Here is a 21328-nt window from a genome sequence, read left to right on the forward strand (position 1 = left end):
ACAGACCACACACACTGCCCCCTTCACACAGACTACACACACTGCCCACTCTCACACAGACTACACACACTGCCCCCCTCTCACACAAACCACACACACTAACCCCTCCTCACACACTGACCCCTTGACACACTGCCCCCACATACACTGCTCTCACACATTACCCATCACAGTACTTTAGGTCACACACACTGCACCCTTACACCCGCACACACACACAGCCCACACAGCCCACACCATTACACACTCACACAGTGCCCTCATACAATTCCCCCTCACACACTGCCCTTGTACACACTGCCCCCTAGTTCATACGATGTCAGTAGGTGCCTTTTCTAAATTTTAACAGAAACAAAAACGTTACAGGATCAATGCGTTTCTAAAACGCATCAGTAGATTTTGGGTTTTTTTCGTCGGTTAATTTCTATTGGTGCTAGGTGTTTTGTGCTTAAATTAGAATTATTGTTTAACTTTATTTAACAAATGAACAAAGTTCACGTGGTCGTTGCGGTCTGAAAATGTTGTGGTGCGTGCGTGCGTGCCGTGCTCTCCCTCTGTTGCCACATGCATTCAGCTCACCAGGCTGCACACCCCCTCACTCTCCATATGGTCGCAAACCTTTTCTTTGATCTCTGCAGCGCGTTCTCACAGGCTCCTCTCCGCCCACACGTCTCTCCCCTTCCGTGTAGTTCCGTCCCTCCTTCTCTTTCTCGCAACTTTTCCGGAATCTTGGCTCTGTGTGACTTATTACTTGACCTCCTGCCTCGGTGCTTTGCATTCATCTCTTATATTTATTTACTTTTGAATGTGTGTTTCATTATTTTACTTTACGCACCCAAACACGTATGCTTTTGTATGACTTTCATTCTTTGCTTTCCTCCTTACATTCTGATGAAGATCACTCTCTCCACTATCAGCACTTTTATTCTGTTGCGCCTTGCTGTGTCTTGAGGTCTGCCCTCGCAAGTCGCCTGCAACTGGTCCTTCACATACACTAGCCCCTCGCACACAGACCACACACACTGTCCCCCTTGCACACAGCCCACACACTGCCCCCCTCTCACGCAGACCACACACACTGCCCCCCTCACACAGACCACACACACTGCCCCCTCTCACACAGACCACACATACTGCCCCACTCTCACACAGACCACACACACTGCCCCCTCACACTCTGCACCCCCTCACACTCTGCACCCCTCACACTCTGCACACCCCCTCACACTATGCACCCCCCACACTCTGCACCCCTCACACTCTGCACCCCCCTTACACTCTGCACCCCCTCACACTCTGCACCCCCTCACACTCTGCATTCCCCTCACACTCTGCACCCCCTCACACTGCCCCACTGACACACTGCCCCTATACACTCTGCACCCTCACACATTACCCACTTACACTACTTTAGGCCACACACACTGCACCCTTACACCCCTCACACACACACAGCCCGCACCCTTACACACTCACACTTTGCCCTCATACAATGCCCCATCACACACTGCCCTCTTACACACTGTCCCCTATTTTGTACAATGTCAGTAGGTGCATTTTCACTTTTTTTAAAAGTCACAAACGTTACAGGAACAAAACGTTTCCAAAACGCATTTTAAGCATTTTTTTTTTGTTTTTGGTCAATGTTTGTCGGTGCTATGTATTTGGTGAGAAAGTTAAAACTTTTGGAATTGTAAATGACAAAGCTATTAATTTAGCTATTTTCAAAACCAACACATAAATACAAAATTTGGCATTTACAATACCAATAGCTCAAACTTTCCTAATGCGAGACCTATTGCATTGCAAATACTTGTTTGTAATGTGCCTAGCTGTGGATTTTGGACACTCGCTCAGCCGGCACCTTGGGAAACCTAGAAAACCTGTAAAAAAATTTTAACTAGACACTCAGGGAAATACAGAATGGGGTGACTTGTGTTGCTCTCACCAGGATCTGTTACCCAGAATACCTTGCAAACCTCAAACTTTGTAAAGCAAAACACATTTTCCTCCCTTTTCTGTGATGGGAAGTTCTAGAATCTGCAGGAAGCCACAAACGTACACCCACCCAGCATTCCCCTAAGTCTCCCTATAAAAATGTTACCTCACTTGTATGGGTAGGCCTACTGCCCGCAACAGGAAACAGCCCAAAACGTAACATGGACATATCAAATTTTTCTATAGGAAATTGACCCTTTTTTTGCAATGGGCGGTTGATTTTGGGCCCTAGGTCAGCCAGAACCTACGAAAACCTAGCAAACATGCACATTTTAAAAACTAGACACTCAGGGGAATCCAGGATGGGTTGACTTATGTGTCTCTCACCAGATTTTGTTACCCAGAATCCATTGCAAACTTTGTACAAAAAAAAGACACATTTGGCTCACATTTCTGTGATGTAAATTCCTGGAATCTGTGGGGAGCCACAAACTTCCACACACCCAGCATTCCCCTAAGTCTCCCAATAAATATGGTCCCTCACTTGTGTGGGTAGACCCAGTGACCGTGACTGGAAACAGCCTGAAACGCAATATGGACACATCACATTTTTCCACAGAAAACTGACCGTTTTTTTGTAATGTGCCTAACTGTGGATTTTGGGCCCTGGCTCAGCCAGCCCCTTGGGAAACCTATCAAACCTGTACATTTTCGAAAACTAGATATTCAGGAGAATCCAGGATGGGGTGACTTGTGTGGCTCTCACCAGATTCTGTTACCCAGAATCACTTGCAAACCTCAAACTTTGCAAAAATAAACACATTTGCCTCACATTCCTGTGACGGAAAATCCTGGAATCTGTGGGGAGCCACTAACTTCCACTCACCAAGCATTCCCCTAAGGCTCCCTATAAAAATGGTACCTCAATCATTGGGGTGGGCCTAGTGCCTGAAACAGGAAACAGCCCAAAACTTAACATGGACACATCACACTTTTCCACAGGAAATAGTCCCTTTTTTGCAATGCGCCTAGCTGTTGATTTTGGGCCATAGGTCAGCCACAACCTAGGAAAACCTAGCACACCTGCAAATGTTTTTAAACTAGACACTTGGGGGAATCCAGGATGGGGTGACTTGTGTGTCTCTCACCAGATTCTGTCACCCAGAATCTCTTGGAAACCTCAAACTTTGTTAAAAAAAAGACACATTTGCCTCATATTTCTGTGAGGAAAAGTCCTGGAATCTGTGGGGTGCCACAAACTTTCACCCACCCAGCATGTGTGGTTAGGCCTAGTTCCCAAAATGCAACGTGGGCACATCACATTTTTCCAATGAAAGCAGACCCTTTTTTGGCAATGTGCCTAGCTGTGGATTTCAGACCCCCGCTCAGCTGGCACCTAGGAAAACCTAGCAAAACTATAAGAAATGTAAAAATAGACACCCAGCGGAATACAGGATGGGGTGACTTGTATGTTATGTTATGTTAATAAGGCTTTTAAATCGCACTTTTACCCAAGGGTGTCCTGGCGCTGAGCACTGTCTAACTGATATCCCTAGGCACCTATACTTAATCTGTGAACAACCATGTTTTCAACCCCTTCCTGAAAGAAAGGAGATCTGTGCAGTTCCTAAGATGCATTGGTAGGTTGTTCCAGGCTTTAGTGGCACCTAAGATAAAACTGCTGCCACCCCAATTTGCCTTTTTTACTCTAGGAACAATCACTTGCTTTGCTTCCAAAGAACGCAGCACTCTCGCAGGAACATACCATTAAAGGTGCCTTCTCAAGTAATCCGGACAACTGCCCATCAAGGACTTAAAAACCGTGCATAGTGCTTTAAATTGGGCTCGTTGTTTTATTGGGAGCCAGTGAAGGTGTCGCAGGCCATTTCTAACCAATACGAACCATGGTGTGCCCGTTAGTAGCCTTGCTGACGCATTTTGCACCATCTGGAGTCTGTTTAGATTTTTCTTTTGAATATTCAGGTACAGACTATTACAATAACCCAGACGGTACAAAATGAGGGCTGAGACTGCTGTCCTAAAGCTTTCCTCTGGTAGGAGATTTTTTATTTTTCTCAGGGTTCTAAGAAGGAAAAAAGTCGTCGAGACCACCCTGCTGACCTGGTCCCCAAACGGCAGTTTGTTGTCCATCATCACCCCCAGTCTCCTGGCTTTCAATGTGGGGGATTGTTCATTTCATTGGGCCACCAGTCTGGCGACCAGAGGTTGGAGTTATTCCCGAATATAATCCCCTCCGTTTTGCCTGCATTAAACTTCAGGCAGTTCGCAGACATCCAGCCAGTTACCGCTTTCATACAGTCGTGACATCTTGAGGCAGTTTCGGCTTCTTTACCCCGCTGAAGGGACAACACAATTTGTGTGTCGTCCGCATACAATGTTAACTGCAGCCCAAAAGATCTTATAAGGGCTGCCAGTGGGCTCACGTATATATTAAAAAGCGTGGGACTGAGGGAAGACCCTGTGGCACCCCACAAGGAAGGGAGAAAGGCTTTGACCTATCCCTTCCCAGATCCACCGTTTGTAATCTGTCAGCCAAAAACGATTTCAATAGGTTCCAGGCCTTGCCCTGGACCCCAGCTCTCAATTATCAGCCCATTAGCACTTTGTGATGGACCGTATCGAAGGCTGTTGACAGATCCAACATGATCAGGATCGCCAAGCCTCCCTGGTCCACCGCCTCTCGAACCTCCTCCGTAGCTTTACTCAGCGCTAGCTCTGTGCTATGTCCCGCGCGGAAACCATACTGTGAGGGATCCAGTGCATTGTTGTTCTTAAAAAAACATGCTAAGTTGCACGTTGATAACTTTCTCCATTATTTTTGCCGGTAATGGAAGTCGGGAGATGGATCTGTAATTATTCGGATCACTAGGATCCAAATTTGTTTTTTTAATCAGTGGGAGAATTGAGGCTGTTTTCCATGCTGTTGGATAATGACCTGACTCCAATATGAGATTCAACAGAGGCGTTAGGGTGGCGGCAATGACCTCTGGGATGTTTTTGATTACTGCTGCCAGACAGGGGTCCAGGGGGGATCCGGAACGACACCCCATCAGCAGGTTAGTTACCTCCTTGATCTCCAATGGTGTAAAACTCTTTAATATGGGTGCAGTATTAAGTGCCTCAGACTTTGACCCGACTGCCAGTTCACCCACCTCCCCCTGCTGGTTGCTAAAAGAAGAAAAGATGACTTCCATCTTATTCAGAAAAAAGGAGGCTAGTGCATCACAGAGTACTGGGCTACAGTGTGTGTTAGGTTTGGCGGGGTTCATAAGATTAGTTACGGTTCTAAAAAGTTCTCTAGAAGGGGATTTGGCTTCAGTGATCTGTTCCTCGAAATATGCTTTTTTTGCTTCTAGGAGTAATTTTTTATAGTTTGTAAGGCTTGCTTTATATGCTTCCTTGTTACCAGTGCTATACCCTTTTCTCCATACCCTCCAGATGTATGGCTTTCATCAGGTTCTGTTACCCAGAATCCCATGCAAACCTCAAACATTGTAACAAAAACACATTGTCCTCACTTTTCAGTGATGGAAAGTTCTTGAATCTGCAAGGAGCCCCAACCTTTCACCCACCCAGCATTCCCGCAAGTCTCCCTATAAAAAATGGTACCTCATTTGTGTGGGTAGGCCTAGTGACCGTGACAGGAAACGGCCCAAAACGCAACATGGGCATATCACATTTTTCCAGTGAAAACAGACCCTTTTTTCCCACTGTACATAGCTGTGAATTTTGGACCCTCGCTCAGCCGGCACCTAGGGAAACCTAGCAAACCTGTACATTTTTTTTAACCATACACCCAGGGGAGTAGAGTATGGGGTGACTTGTATGGCTTTCATCAAGTTCTGTTACCCAGAATCCCTTGCTAACCTCAGACTTTGTAAAAAAAAACAGCAGTTTCCTCACTTTTCAGTGATGGAAAATTCTGGAATCGGCAAGGAGCCACAAACTTCCACTCACCCAGCATTCTCCCAAGTCTTCCAATAAAAATGGTACCCTATTTGTGTGGGTAGGCTTAGTGCCCATGACAGGAAACGGCACAAAACGCAACATGGGCGCATCACATTTCTCCAGTGAAAACTGACCCTTTTTTGGCACTGTCCCTAGCTGTGGATTTTGGACTCTTGCTCAGCCGGCACCTAGGGAAGCCTAGAAAACCTGTACATTTTTTAGAACTAAACACCCAGGGGAATTGAGGATGGAGTGACTTGTCTGGCTCTCACCAGGTTCTATTACCCGAATCACTTGCAAATCTCAAACATTGTCAAAGAAAATACATTTCCTCACTTTTCTGTGATGGAAAGTTCTGGAATCTGCGGGGAGCCAGAAACTTCCACCTACCCAGCATTCCACAAAGTCTCCTGATAAAAATGGTACCTCCCTTGTGTGGATAGGCCTAGTAGGGGTGATAGGAAACACCCTAAAAAGTACTGTGGAGACTACAAAATTATCGATCACAAAACTATCTCGTTTTGGGAGGGAGTCACCTGCATTTTAGGGAAACCTACTAAACCCAAACATTTCTGAAAACTAGACACCTAAAGGAATCCAGGAAGGTGTGACTTACATGGATCTCCTAGCATTTTCCTACCCAGAATCCCCTGCAAACCCTGAAGAGGTGGCAGTGCCAGTGGCAGGGGGGTCTGCAAGGCCCCCCCACATAATTTGAAATAGCCCGGGTAGTTGGTGGTCGCTGGTGCTGCAGATGGGTCCAGTGGGTCTGCCCGCATTCATAATGAAAAGTGCACCTGAGAGGTGACGGTCCACGGGGCTTTGTACCCCCTCCTATAATTAGCATATGCCCCAGGACCTGGCCCATCCAGGGGTTATTTTAAAGTAAGCACGGAAGCCCTTTCTTTTTTTTTATTTTGCTGCTGATCTGCAGAAACATTTTTTAAAATGCTTTTTACCCCTGGGAGGATCCCTCAGGGACCCCCTACCATATCTGGTATTCCTACCCTGCCCCCTTTTCTTTTTTTTTACTTTTTTTCTGTGGCTTGAAGCTGAGGCCCAAGATGGCTGCCAACCCTTCTTGGTTGAAGTGTTGGCAGCCATTCAAATTTTAGTAGGATTCGCAAGTCCACTGCAAGGACACCCTTCCCCAGATATTTATCTATTTAAAGATAGATATCTAAAAAACTACTGAATGGATTTACAACAAATCACAAAAAGCACACTTTCTGGACCAACATCTAGATTTCTGACAAAGTTGGTGTAATTCTGTTCAGCAGTTCGGCTGTAGTCATGTTCAAAAAATGAAAAATCCCCATTGACTTAACATGGGGAAGACATGCTATTGACCGACCTTTTTTATCGGCCCCAACTTGAAGGCTCACTCTGACACTTTCTACACAGCAGCTGAGCCAAAATAGGGAAGTTTTGTGAACATTTTGTGGGAATTTGTCAAGGGGCACTAAAGTTATTGGCAAAACTAAAAAAGCTTTTCCTATGGAATCCTTGGTACTAACTATAACTACCTACTGGTTATAACCACCAGTAGTTAATATAAATATATATAGATATGGATATATAGATATATACATACGCACACACACACCAACACACATACTTATTACCTACTGGCAGTCGCCACTAGGTAGTTATAGTTAGGACCTATTTTCCACAGGAAATCTGCAACATTCTATTTGGAATAACGTAGGTGTCGATTGATGAATCTTCGCAAAAGTTTCCAAACTTTTGGCCAGCTCCGGTCCGCTTCTATCCTGAAAATTTCTCGGTGATTTGTCAAGCAGGGGCCGAGAAAAATGGGGGGTCCCAAAACGCATTTTCCCCATGCATTTTCCCCTAGGACCTGTTGACGCAGCTTCAGCCCGAAGTGCTGAACGGAATTACACCAAATTTGACACAGAGGTAGTCCTCAGTTCAGACTCGTGTCTTTTGCTTAAATGGTGTAAATCCGTTCAGTAGTTCCTGAGAAAATCAAAAGTAAAATCACATATATATCTGAGCGGAGCCTAACCACACATCTCATCGTGAGATCCGATTGGCTGTCAGCACTTCATCCAAGAAGTGTTGGCAGCCATCTTGGGACCAATATACATGATAGCACCTCATTAAACAGCATTGCAGTTAATAGAAGGTTTTAAGACTTTAGTTACATTATAAATCATTTGTTGATGGTACCATACTTATATTAGGAATTGTGGTGTGTTCTAAGGTGATTTTACCATGTGAAAAAGCCTTCTGCTGTGATATCATGAATCATGTTTGAGAGAACGATTTTCTCATGCTTTTCCCACAGAGGTTTGGAAGGTGATCTTTAAGCTAAACTGAGAGCATATTTTCTGTAAATTCACATTATCTTTCTCAGTCATGTGAGAATGAAGTCGGATATTCTCAGTAAAACATGCACATCCAACAAGGGCAGAGACTGTCAGTTGATCCCTTTGTGTTCTACTGCAGCTTCCCAGAGTGTTCTAAAGAACAACTAGAGCGCTAACAATCCTACTTATGACAAACGTATGGCACACCTGAAGCCATCTTGGTTGGAATAAAGTGGTAACTCTTAAAACATTTAATTTAAAAAGGAACAAAATGACGGGGGTCATTTTGCATAGAATGTATGATTAGTGCTGCAGAAAGAAAAATTAGGGCACATTTTGAGTGACTTCTCAAATCCTCTTCTATTTCATAAAAAAATTCTGACATGCAGACTGAAAAATGCACTTTGAATACCAGCAGCAGACTTCCCTGGTGAGCAGTAGCTTTACTACAGTGATCTAATAAGCAACTAGAGTGCTAACATTCAGAATTTATGGCAAATGTGAGACACATCTGAATGCCTTCTTGATGGAATCAAAGTAAAAAACTGAAAGTATTTCCTACTGAGGAGACTGTAGTATATGAGGAAATTAGGAAACATCATAACAAATAAGTCTCCCAAAATGGCCAACAGAGACAAAAGAGGCCAAATGTAGCCCAAATATCACCCAGATGTAGCCCAAGTAAAGCCCAATGACAGAATGTCCCAGAGTGTTCTAACGAACAACTAGAGCGCTAACAGTCTTACTTATGACAAAAGTATGGCACACCTGAAGCCATCTTGATTGGAATAAAGTGGTAACACTTAAAACATTTAATTTACAAAGGAACAAAATGAGAGGGTTCATTTTGCCATAGACATTATGATTAGTGCTGCAGAAAGAAAAATTAGGGCACATTTTGACTTCTCAAATCCTCTTCTATTTCATAAAAATATTCTGACATGCAGACTGAAACATGCACTTTGAATACCAGCAGCAGACTGCCCTGGTGAGCAGTAGCTTTACTACAGTGATCTAATGAGCAACTAGAGTGCTAACATTCAGAATTTATGGCAAATGTGTGACACATCTGAATGCCTTCTTGATGGAACCAAAGTAAAAAACTGAAAGTATTTCCTACTGAGGAGACTGCAGTAAATGAGGAAATTAGGAAACTTCATAACAAATAAATCTCTCAAGATGGCCACCAGAGACAAAAGAGCCCAAATGTAGCCCAACTATCACGCAGATGTAGCCCAAGTATAGCACAATGACAGAATGTCCCAGAGTGTTCTAACGAACAACTAGAGCGCTAACAGTCTTACTTATGACAAAAGTATGGCACATCTGAAGCCATCTTGATTGGAATAAAGTGGTAACACTTAAAACATTTAATTTACAAAGGAACAAAATGAGGGGGTTCATTTTGCCATAGAATTTATGATTAGTTCTGCAGAAAGAAAAATTAGGGCACATTTTGACTTCTCAAATCCTCTTCTATTTCATTAACAAATTCTGACATGCAGACTGAAACATGCACTTTGAATACCAGCAGCAGACTTCCCTGGTGAGCAGTAGTTTTACTACAGTGATCTAATGAGCAACTAGAGTGCTAACATTCAGAATTTATGGCAAATGTGTGACGTATCTGAATACCTTCTTGATGGAATCAAAGTAAAAAACTGAAAGCATGTCCTACTGAGGAGACTGCAGTAAATGAGGAAGTTAGGAAACTTCATAACAAATAAATCTCCCAAGATGGCCACCAGAGACAAAAGAGCCCAAATGCAGCACAAGTATCACCCAGATGTAGCCCACATGTAGCCCAATGACAGAAGTGTGCAAAACACTTATATTTTGTGTATTTGCAGTTTTACATAGTGCAGACTTGTCAGGTATTGGAGTGCTTTACATGAGCATTGGTTACATCACACAAGATCAAATTCATTTTGGTTGTAGACATGGGAAGATTAAGTGATCTGACCACAGAATGTTGAGCTGAAGCAGAAACTCCAACCTGGTTCCCCAGTTGCAAAGTCTGCAGCTCTGGAAGTAACACCACATCCTCTCGCCTAGGTGCAACATTTAATCAAGTGGTCAACGGGATAAAAAAACATAATGATTACAAATAATTTAAAAGTTCTTTGTCGCTATTTGAAAACTCAGAAAATATGTCCTCATTTTAGTTTTTTAGAGCACTAACCATAATTTTGATGCAAATAAGACCCTCTCATATATGTAATTTCTAAAGGAAATACTCTAGGTACTACAGTTTTGATTACATCAAGATGATGTCAGGCGTTCCACACTTTTGTAATAAATATAGAATGTTAGCAATCTAGTTGTTCATTGGAATACTGTTGAGAGGCAGAGGCCAGGGGCACGGACTCTGAAAATTGAAGGCAGGTAGGAGAGTGCAGAGGCAACAATTTGACCACACTGGGCAGGCAGGAAGGGCAATGGCAGCACAACAGACTATGGAGGGCAGTGGAAAGGGGGGCAGGGGCAACAAACCAACAATACAGGACTAGCAAGAGCGGATGTGGCAATAAAATAGACCATTGTGGGCAGAAGGAAGAGGCAGTGGTAGTACAACCATACATGCCAACAGACCCGTTTCAGCCAGGAAACGTCCAATGTTTTTAAGCTCAAATGGGCTTTATTTGATCTGTCTCCTGTCTACAATCTCCTCTTTTTCAATGTAACTCAAAGGGGAAAATCAATACCCCAGTTTTTTTTCAAAATCTCCCTCTTACCAAGTTCAAAATGTTCGCAAGTATGGTACATTGGATCATGGTAGGCAGGAGGAATTGGGGTAGGGACATGGACTCGGATAACAGAGGACAGGAGGGACATGGAGAGGTGCACCAAACTGACCCTACAGGGCAGGCATCAGGGTTTGCAGCAGCAAAATACACCACACAGCGCATGCGGGACGGGAGTGCAGCACAACAATCCATAGAAAGCAATAGGGAGGGGAGAGGACCATGCACATGGACAACAGAGAACAGAGGGGAAAGAGGCAATGGTAGCTAGCTGACCATAATGGACAGACAGGAGAGAAAGCTGCAGCAAAACAGACCATTAAGGGCAGGAGGGACGGATCTGGGGCATTACAATGGAACAGACAAGCCAGGAAGGAGGGAATAGGGGTCTGCACATGGAAACAGAGGGCTGGGGCAAGGGGGCAGGGCAGGAGCAGCAGGATGACCATGGAGGTCAGGCAGGATGGGCACTAGAAACAAGACACACCATGGAGAGCAACAATGAGACTGTGATGGCATACACACAGACCATGGAGGGAAGGTGGGAGGGGGTCAGGGGCAGCTAGCTGACCACATCGGGAAGGTGGGAGGGGCCATGGCAGCACAGAAGACCATGCATGGCAAGCGGGAGGGTTAGTGGCAGCACAATGGCTATGATGTGCAAGAAGGAGGGTGCAGGGGCATGCACAAAGGACCATGGAGGATAGAAGGGAGGGTCAGGACCTGGGCACAGACAAGAGAGTTCAGGGGAAGGGGCCTCACAACAGACCGCGCGGGGCAGGCAGAAGGAGCAGTTGCAGCACAACAGACCAGGGAGGGCAGAAGGGTGTGGCAGTAAAATGGACCATGGAGGACAGGAGGAAGGGGATAGGGGCATGGCATGTGGACAGGCAGGGTGGAGGTGGCAGGGACAGGTTACAGTCATCTGACAATGCTAAGCAGGTGGGAGGGGAGTGGCAGCTCAACAGAACACTCAGAGTAGATAGGAGTGGCAGGTCCATGGAACATGGTGGGCAAAAAGGAAAGAGCAGGGGCATGCACAAAGACATTGGAGGGCAGGGGGAAGGAGAATAGGAGCAGCAAGCTAAGCACAGAGGCGAAGCAGGAGGTCAATGATGGGCCATAGAATTGGGTAATGGAGGGCAGGAGGAGTGGACTGGTACATCATGCTAAATGGAGGGCAGTGGCAGCACATCAGACCATGCATGGCAGGAGAGAGGAGGCTAGTCCATGGATTCAGACAACAGAGGATAGGGAGAAGGTGCATGGGGCAGCAAGCTAACTGTTCAGAGAAGGTGGGTATTAGGAACTTTATTGTTTTTAAAATGTGTTTCTGTGAGAACTACTTAAAATATGAACAAGTATGCAGCATAATCTCACTTTTATTCAGGAAGAAGAGGACGTTTGTGACTGTGACTCCGGGCTCACTTGGCAGAAACACCCCCTGACCCTCCACCCCCCATCGCAAAATATAATGCCCGTGAAAAGGGTAGGTGGACGCAGTGTTATATAGAACATAGTCCTGAGAGCACGGTTGAAAATGAAAACTAGATATAGTATATGGTATAAACTATGCACCAAAAAGTGTGATATAAGATGAACCGGGCGTGAAATATAATATGCAATACATTGTGCCAATGACAGATTCATTGGAGAGCGCGAGATAGCACAGGCACTAGCGCGTGCTATGCGATATGCGCCTTGGAGTGTAATATGCACAGGGCAGTGTTGTGTAACCTAACTAGTCTCTAAAGTTGTAATATAAAATATGTGCTGGGGAGGGTAACGTTGCATATGCACTGTGACAAAGATATGGATCCCAGATTGTAATATGTATGGCATAGCGCTGTGCGTTATAACATAGGCATCGAGGAAGGCACGTTAGATGGGGCAATATAACCCGTGCGAAGGCAAGTGTGGCATGACATATTCACGGGGTGGTGTTACAGTGCACATGGGCTAGAGAGTGTCATAGCATACGCACTAGCTGGTGGAATACAACACAGAGGTGTGAGGCACTCGGCGGGCACTGGTGGGTGTAACACAGCATTGGGCTCAGCCAGGAGCACGCTGTGACTCTCAAGTGAGGTTCGTCTCCTTTCCAGAGAGTAAAATAAAAAGTATTACACATCCGGCGGTGGATGTGTGTTTTATTAACCGTGAGGGGGGTTTCTTGCATAGTTTGGTCGAATTTTTGTCGAATCCCCTTTGAATGGCTTGGTGTGCGTGTATATTAAATGTGCCCATCAACAGCTACCCATGTTTGTATAAATAAACGACAAGGGTGTCTACTTGGAGAGTACCCACCGGCGGGGGCGCTGGGATTAGGCACGGTAGAGCGTCAGACACGTCAGAGCTTCACTAGCGGTGTAAATACATTCCATGTGGATTCATTCTATGCATAGTCGCCTTTTGATGAATATCACGCAAATCGTCATGGTGATAGGTACATACAGCATGTCCTAGGTGTTTCTATAAATATATATATTTTTAAAATAATAAAAAACAAAGGCCGGCTCCGGGGGATGGGGTCCCCGGGGCCATAAGTGGCCTGAGGAGGGGGGCAACGCAGGCCCCTCCTAAAGAATTTTTTTTTTAAAAAGCCATGACCCGGGGGTTGGGGTCCCCAGGGCCGATTAAGGCCTTGAGAGTGCCAAATTTATTTTTTTCAACAAATAAAATTAGGGTGCAGGCCCTGGGGGATGGGTTCCCCAGGGCCAGTAAATTAGAAAAGAAGGGGGGTTACACAGCCCTCCTTCTTAAAAAAATAAAATATATAAAAGACCGGCATCGCACCGGATGCCACGCCCCCTCCTTGCAGCACTGTGCAAACGCGCCCCCTGGCCAGTTGTAAGTTGGGGAATTAATTCCCCTTCAATACTGAGGGTCCCTGAGGGCCAACTAGCCCAACAGGTATCTCCAGTATCCGCCAGGGAGCTGCGTTGCAGACAGGTGTTCTGAGGCCACGCCCCTTTTACACCTCTATGCAACGCAGCTCTGTGGCGCTTACTGGAGGTACCTAGTGGGCTAGTTTGACCCTAGTGACCCTTAGGATTCAAGGGGACTTAATCTCTCAACTTAGAACGGCCACAGGGCGAGTTTACACAGTGGTGAAGGGAGGGGACGGGGCCCTAGTTAACGTGTGCAAACAAGCCCTATGGCGTGTTTTAAGTTGGGGAAATAATTCCCCTTCAATCCAGAGGGCCCCTGGGGGCCAACTAGCCCACCAGGTGCTTCCAGTAAGCGCCACTGCGCTGCGTTGCAGAGAGGAAGTCTAGGCCGTGCCCCTTTTTACATCTCTCTGCAACGCAGCTCTGTGGCGCTTACTGGAGGTACCTAGTGGTCTAGTTGGGCCCTAGGGACCCTCAGGATTCAAGGGGACTTAATCTCCCAACTTAAAACGGCCACAGTGGGGAAGTGAGGGGACGGGGCCTGAGATGACGTGTGCAAACACGCCCTGTGGCGCGTTTCAAGAGGTAGTTTTAATCCCCAGCTCTATTATATACTAGGGGCTTACAGAAGAGGTCATGCTGATCACAGGGGGACCCCAACGCATAGTGTTCCCTAGTGTATGTAGGTGTGTTCACTGTATTCTGAGTGTCTTTTAACATAGCACTGGGTCTAGGACTGGTTAGTCAGACTCAGTTACCACCAGTATCCGTCAGAAAAAGTTGAGGGTACAGGATGATTTTGCAACAAGGCTTCTTTCTGCTCTTCTGTTTGTTCTTGCTGCACATTATCCTTCTTCCTGCACTTTTCTGAGTCTTTGAGGACTTCTGTTGCTTCTTTCTGCATTTCTTTTTTTTCTTTCTGTGCGTTTTATCTTCTTTCTTCACATGTCCTATCTCTGTAGGCATAGTTAGAAATTAGCATTTAAAAAACCTTTGAAATTCACTGAAAAAACCATAGGTTTCAGGCACGTTATAGTTAGGAATTAGCATTTAAAAAACCTTAGTAATTCATCGAAAAAACCATCGGTTTCAGGGGCGTTTTAGTTAGCTGGACTTTTCACTCGTACAAAACCATTGAAATTCCCCCGTTATAGTTAGTTCAGCTAACTATAACTCGCGCGCCCGCAATGCACTGCTGATGACGTCACATATTACATCACTCATGACATGGTCAGTGACATCACTCATGACATCACTGATAACATCTCAAATGACATCACTGATGACATCATCCTTGTGATAGAGTGGCAGACCTCCTCTCCCCCTAATATAACCTTTGATACACACATTCAAAAGTAGAAACTCAAATTTTCAAAACAATGGACCTACCAATATCAGTTACAACAACCTATTCAGTAATTCTAAGATCCACATACACATCCACTCATTCACCAACAGTCCTATATAGTCACTCATACATGTACTCACTCATCATATGTACTCATACACCTATACATCCTATTACATCCTATTACACAACGCCACTCATCCATAGAGTTACTCACACACATAGTCACTCATGCTAATAAAGAAACTTACACATACTTAGTCTTTTAAACAATCACTTATAGAAACACATACTTATTCATACAGGAACTCTTTCAATCTCTCACTCTCACATATACTCACTTATATACACCAAGTCACATATACTAGTTTAAAACATATGTAGTTACTCATAAATACACTATTGAGACAGTCATTCACTCACTAACACACCGATGCACACACTCATCCACCCATACAGTCCTGCACACATGCTGTCTTCAACACAAACAAACAGTGAGTCACTCATTCATGCACCTATGCACTATGTAATACCCCCACCGAACCATACAGACACTCAGACACTCATACTGATACTCAAAAAAACAACTAATAACCTATATAGACACTCATGTAGCTACTCACCAATCCATGCAGCCACTTATACACAAAGTGAGAGACTGATACAGATATTTACATATTTAAACATTACTCACTAAGCCATGTATTCACTAAGATACACTTAATCAGTCAGTTATACAATCAATTTTTCAAAAACAAATCATCCATTTAGACACTTATATACCCATTTATTCTTCCATCAACCTTGAGATATACATATATAAAACATATGTAATTTTCAGAAAAACACACATTCACTGGAAGATGTCAGCAGTGATGTCATCAGTGATGTCATTTGAGATGTCATCAGTGATGTCACTGACCATGTCATGAGTGATGTAATATGTGATGTCATCAGCAGTGCATTGCGGGCGCGCGAGTTATAGTTAGCTGAACTAACTATAACGGGGGAATTTTAATGGTTTTGTACGAGTGAAAAGTCCAGCTAACTATAACGCACCTGAAACCTGCGGCTCTTTCAGTGAATTACTAAGGTTTTTTAAATGCTAATTCCTAACTATAACGTGCCTGAAACCTATGGTTTTTTTCAGTGAATATAAATATAGATATATATTCATTTGAAAAACAAAGGTTAAAGTAACATTAGTTAGGTGCCAGAACTAACGTTTGAAACTCAAGAACCACTGAAATTTTCCAGTTATTGTTTGTCAGGAACATGGCCAGGGTTGACTGCAGTGTGGGAGTTTCCTGGCAGCCAGGATTTGGTGAGTGTTTAGCCTCTTGGGCCCCTTTCTATCTCAGCTTGTTTAGACACTCCGCGAGTGTCCCACCTATGCCTACACTGGAGGGAACTACATGTCCCACGATTTCAAGCTTGGACTTTGGGATAGCCCCCGCTTTAAACAGAAGACGTGCTCTGCACACCCTCTAGTTATTGGAGATCCTTTGTCGGAGCGTGAGGAGACGACTTCCCTTCAGCACTCATTTAGGAATCTGGTTTTAGGAGAGATATTTCCTTCACAGTAGCATGCCTTTGGTGAGAGTCAGATTTCGTGAAGACAGCACAGCTAAGGACATGGAAAGAATGCCTGTACACATTTTTATTGGACTTTTCTGAGCACTACAATTTGTGAAGGAGAAAAAAGGAGCAAACAGACGTAACACGCCTATGGTTAAGGAAACTACTTACCTTAAGTGTTCTGAGTCCTAGGAATGCTTGAATTTGCACTTCTGCTAGAAGAAAGAAAAGACGCTGCTTTCAGTGAACATTTTAACTGATATGATTTTAACTGCAAAAAAAGTTCACAAATACAAACGACTTATCTTAAATTTGAACTGCAAGAATGTAAAGGTAAATCATTTGTCAAACCAGAATTTGCAGTCATTGAACAGGTTTGTGCATTTAGTATTAATGTATGAGTGATCTGATTTATTCTTGTATTTTGATTGTTTGACTTCAGGAAAAGGTTGTCCAGCACACAAGAAGGGAATAGATCTGGCAGCCCCCACATAAGATACATATCCATATTGAAGAAGTCTGAGATAAGTGAGCATAAGCTAGTAAGTTCACGTCTAATCATCTTTCATGTTCTTGTTCCCCTACCCTAACTCCCTTCCTCTCACCTGGCACCTCCTGGCCGCAGTTTTGATATAATCTTCAGGGACTCAGTTGTGCCTTGAGGTGGGCCCACATTGAACATCTTCCCATCCCTGAGAAGTCAAGACACAGGGACCTTGGCAATAATGCTTAGTTTGAGCTGGTGATTTCCGGTGCTCAGCACTGGAACCTAATTCTCAGCACCAGTGCTTATAGCACCAGTTAAGGACACATTTATTTAAAGGCACATTATTTTCCCTAGACTCACAGGATGTTGGGCCACTCTGAGACTCAAACCGGGTTCCTCAGCTCTGAAATCAGCAGCTCTACCCATTAGGCCAAGTCCTCTCCAGGTTAATAAGTGCTGGGGTCTAGTTAGGAGGCAGTTTGCACCAGCACATTTCTCCTGTGTTACCACCTGAGGAGAGCCCCGGCACTTTTTACTTTATAAATTAACCACTGCTTGACAAGTTAAGTGAACTAACTGTAACTTACGCCTTGTCATGCACTGCTTATGATTTCACATATTACATGACTCATGACAAGTTAAATAAAATTACTGAGGGCATTACTGATGACATCTCAAATGACGTAATTGATGACATAACTGATGACATCATCCATGATTGTGACAGTGTGATTTAGGCATTACAAAACAAAGTAATTGAACAAGCTGCACCTGTACCCAATTTTCTATCACAAAACAAGTGATAATGAGCATAACCTTTCACAGCATGCAGGAAAAATAGGGTATCGCTGGATAAAATAAAATGCCTCTATGCACTTATATGTGGTCGCCAACTTCTTTAGCCATTAACATCCTACAAAATAGTGTTCATTCTTTTTCATCTTAATGGAATCACACTCTTAAAGACCTCACATGATGTGCAATACTGACTCAAGAGGTTGGCAGGTATGCATTAGCCACTGATAAAAGCACCTTCAGCCAGGCATATGGGTAACCCTCTGAAGCTTGGTAACATGCACTACATACATTACAGAGAAGAGCAGAATGCGTTCAACCTTTGAGCCATTGTTACAACCACACTGTGAGTTACACCACTTTTAAGTGATTCACTCCTGTGTTGTACATTATTTGAAAATCTGCAAAGCCTCAAACTCACCAGGGAAGTTCTGCAAATAAACATCTACACCTTACTAACTAGCTACTTTGAAATGTGGCTGTGCAATGCACATCACATGTGCTCATCCTTTACCTTGTTTAACATGGAGTACTCATTGTATCCATACTTTTGGTGGTAATAAACCTTTCACCATATAACTTGCACCTTGCAAAAATAGACTTGGCTCCAGGGCCTACGATATTTCCATTCTATACACACAGTAATTCTATGCTGTATAAGGCTGCGTGCCCTTTACTACTAATTGTTTTTCAATGCTGTAATGGTTTATTGAGTGATATGGATGATGTCATCAGTAATGTCATCAATGATGTTATTCGAGATGTTATCAGTGATGCTATCAATGACGCCATTTACCGTGTCATGAGTGATGTAATATATGAGGTCCTAATTAGTGCATTATAGGGGCGGATGTTACAGTTAGTTGACTAAACAATAACAGGCACATTTTAGTGGCTTTTTGGTTTTTAAATGCTAGTTCTTGTCTCATTCTTTCACCTAACTATAATGTTACTTTAAGCTCCCTCCCAGTAAATTTCATTTTTTTAATCATATTTTGAATGTAGCATGTGTAACACCTTCCAAAGTTGTGCAACCCCACTGTTCTTGGTGAACGCCCATTTGCAGTGAGGGTTAGGCACAAGGCCTCAGGCTAGACCTTGCACCCAACCCCCATCCTAATGCATCTAACCTGACCCTCTCTGTACACAATCTCTATTTCTGTGCAGAGGAGATTGGGCGCAAAGGTTTGTCTCTGGACAATGTGATTTTTTGGATATTTTAATTATTTTTTTTAACCTTTCAAGGGTCAAAACTATTTTTAATGATGTTCAACTACGATACTTTTTATCACTACTGTTCATGTAGTGTAATTTTTGTATCTCTTATTTTTTGTACAACTCCTTGAGTTCCTGTCTTTTTAGATGGTGTACAAAGTGTGTTTTTAATTGTGAAAGATGTGGGTCCTTCACAAGTAATAATTCAGCAACCTTCCAGCTAATGGTAACCAAGTACCCAACTGTAGCACTTGTCTCTCTCAGGTTAGTGAGGCAGACCAGCCCAAGGCCTACTCAGGAGAGGTGGTGTGGGTAGTATCCAGGCCTCAGGCCCACAACAAACAACACCCAATTAGTCATTGTCTAGTCAATGCTTTTACTTATAAAAAGGGAAACTACTTTATAACGCACACACTTCTCAATACTACGCATGAATTTCCAAATAAACATATGATGGTAGGTGGAACTACCTATGGTGATACCTTCCTAGCAGTTCACACACCTAGCAAGCCCACAACCCTATCACAACTATACCCCCAACCTATATTAGGTACAATATACTTGGTGTAGTTATTAAAAGGCAGGTATACAGGCTTCTTCAGGATGTCACATTAGAAAAAGCAGAAATATGTCATATTAAGCAGATTAAAGATTATTAAACTGGTATCGGTGTTACAATCTTACAATGATATTCATTAGAGCATGAAATTACTCACTGTTAGCCGTGTCATTATCAATAAAGCATTTCAACGAGGAATGGCAAGATGCAGTAGCGTTCCCAAGAGAGGTGGCAATCTCGTCTAGGCTCTGTTTAGTACAGTTGAAAATCCTCCATAGAGTATATATTACAAGGCCTACCATAGTTAAAATGGGTAAAGTGGAAGACGACACCTGTAGACGAAGATGTGGACTGTTAGGCACATTCATGCATATAATATGGGAATGTAAATACATCCAATCTTATTGGGCGAAAATCCTCCATTGCATGAACAAAGTACTGGGGACTACCTTGCGGATGGAGGCTAAGAGAATGCTATTGAACATTTGGGAACCCAATGATCTCGGCGCTAAAGACATAATCTGGGTTATGCTGGGACAGATGGTGGCCAAGCGGAATATAGCACAAATGTGGGGAGCGGGGACACCGCCCAAGGTAGACTCATAGAAGAAAGATATGGACTGATGCATGTTTTGAGAGAAAACTGTCTATGTATCACGGGGATTCCCTAGAAAGTGGTCCTCCATTTGGTGTTAAATGGATTATGTATAGAGGCAATATCTGTGTTCCCCCATTGTTCCAGAAATAGAAGACCCAAGTGTTCCGTAATAATTGTTAAATATCGATATGTATCTAAGTAACCCGCCATCATGACAAGAACTGATTCCATGTTTCTGCCTTCTTGGTTGTAACCTGTGAAGTCGTCTCGAATTGTTAATAAAAAGAGCTACAAAAAAAAATGCATTTCAAAACATTTCAATGTCTAATAATTGACTATTAATCTTGCGATTGTCAATAAAGCCCATCAAGTATTTAAATGCACTACATTAAGACATGCAATGATTTCTTGTCAATTGTATTTTTTTCAATACATCATTTTAATTTCAAGCAACTGCATGCATGAGTCTTTTTTCTACTTTTAACATGGAGATTTGAACCCCACCAGCAGAGATGCCACCCCTTAAGAGCATTTGTGTAAAAATTCAAGCTTTAGCAGGGCTCGAGCTAACGTAAAAACTCTACAGGGGTCATCAATTAGATTCAAAGGAAAAAGTAAGGTGACCTAGACAAAAACTTTTTTGAGGGTTTCTAGGGGGTCTCTCCCACTCCTGGTAGCATCCCAAACACTCTACCTGATGTGTATACAAACACGAGTGATGGCTATGCTGATAACAATTGCACGTCCAATATCAGTCCTGTTGCTAGGGATATTAGGTCGAGCACAGTATCTATTAATGTAGTGTAAGAGGTACTACCATGATACTATGCACACCCTGAACCTTGGGTGTATATCTGTCAAGAACAGTATCCT

The sequence above is a fragment of the Triturus cristatus genome, chromosome 6 (assembly GCF_964204655.1).
Source record: "Triturus cristatus chromosome 6, aTriCri1.1, whole genome shotgun sequence".
In the NCBI taxonomy this organism is placed as follows: domain Eukaryota; kingdom Metazoa; phylum Chordata; class Amphibia; order Caudata; family Salamandridae; genus Triturus; species Triturus cristatus.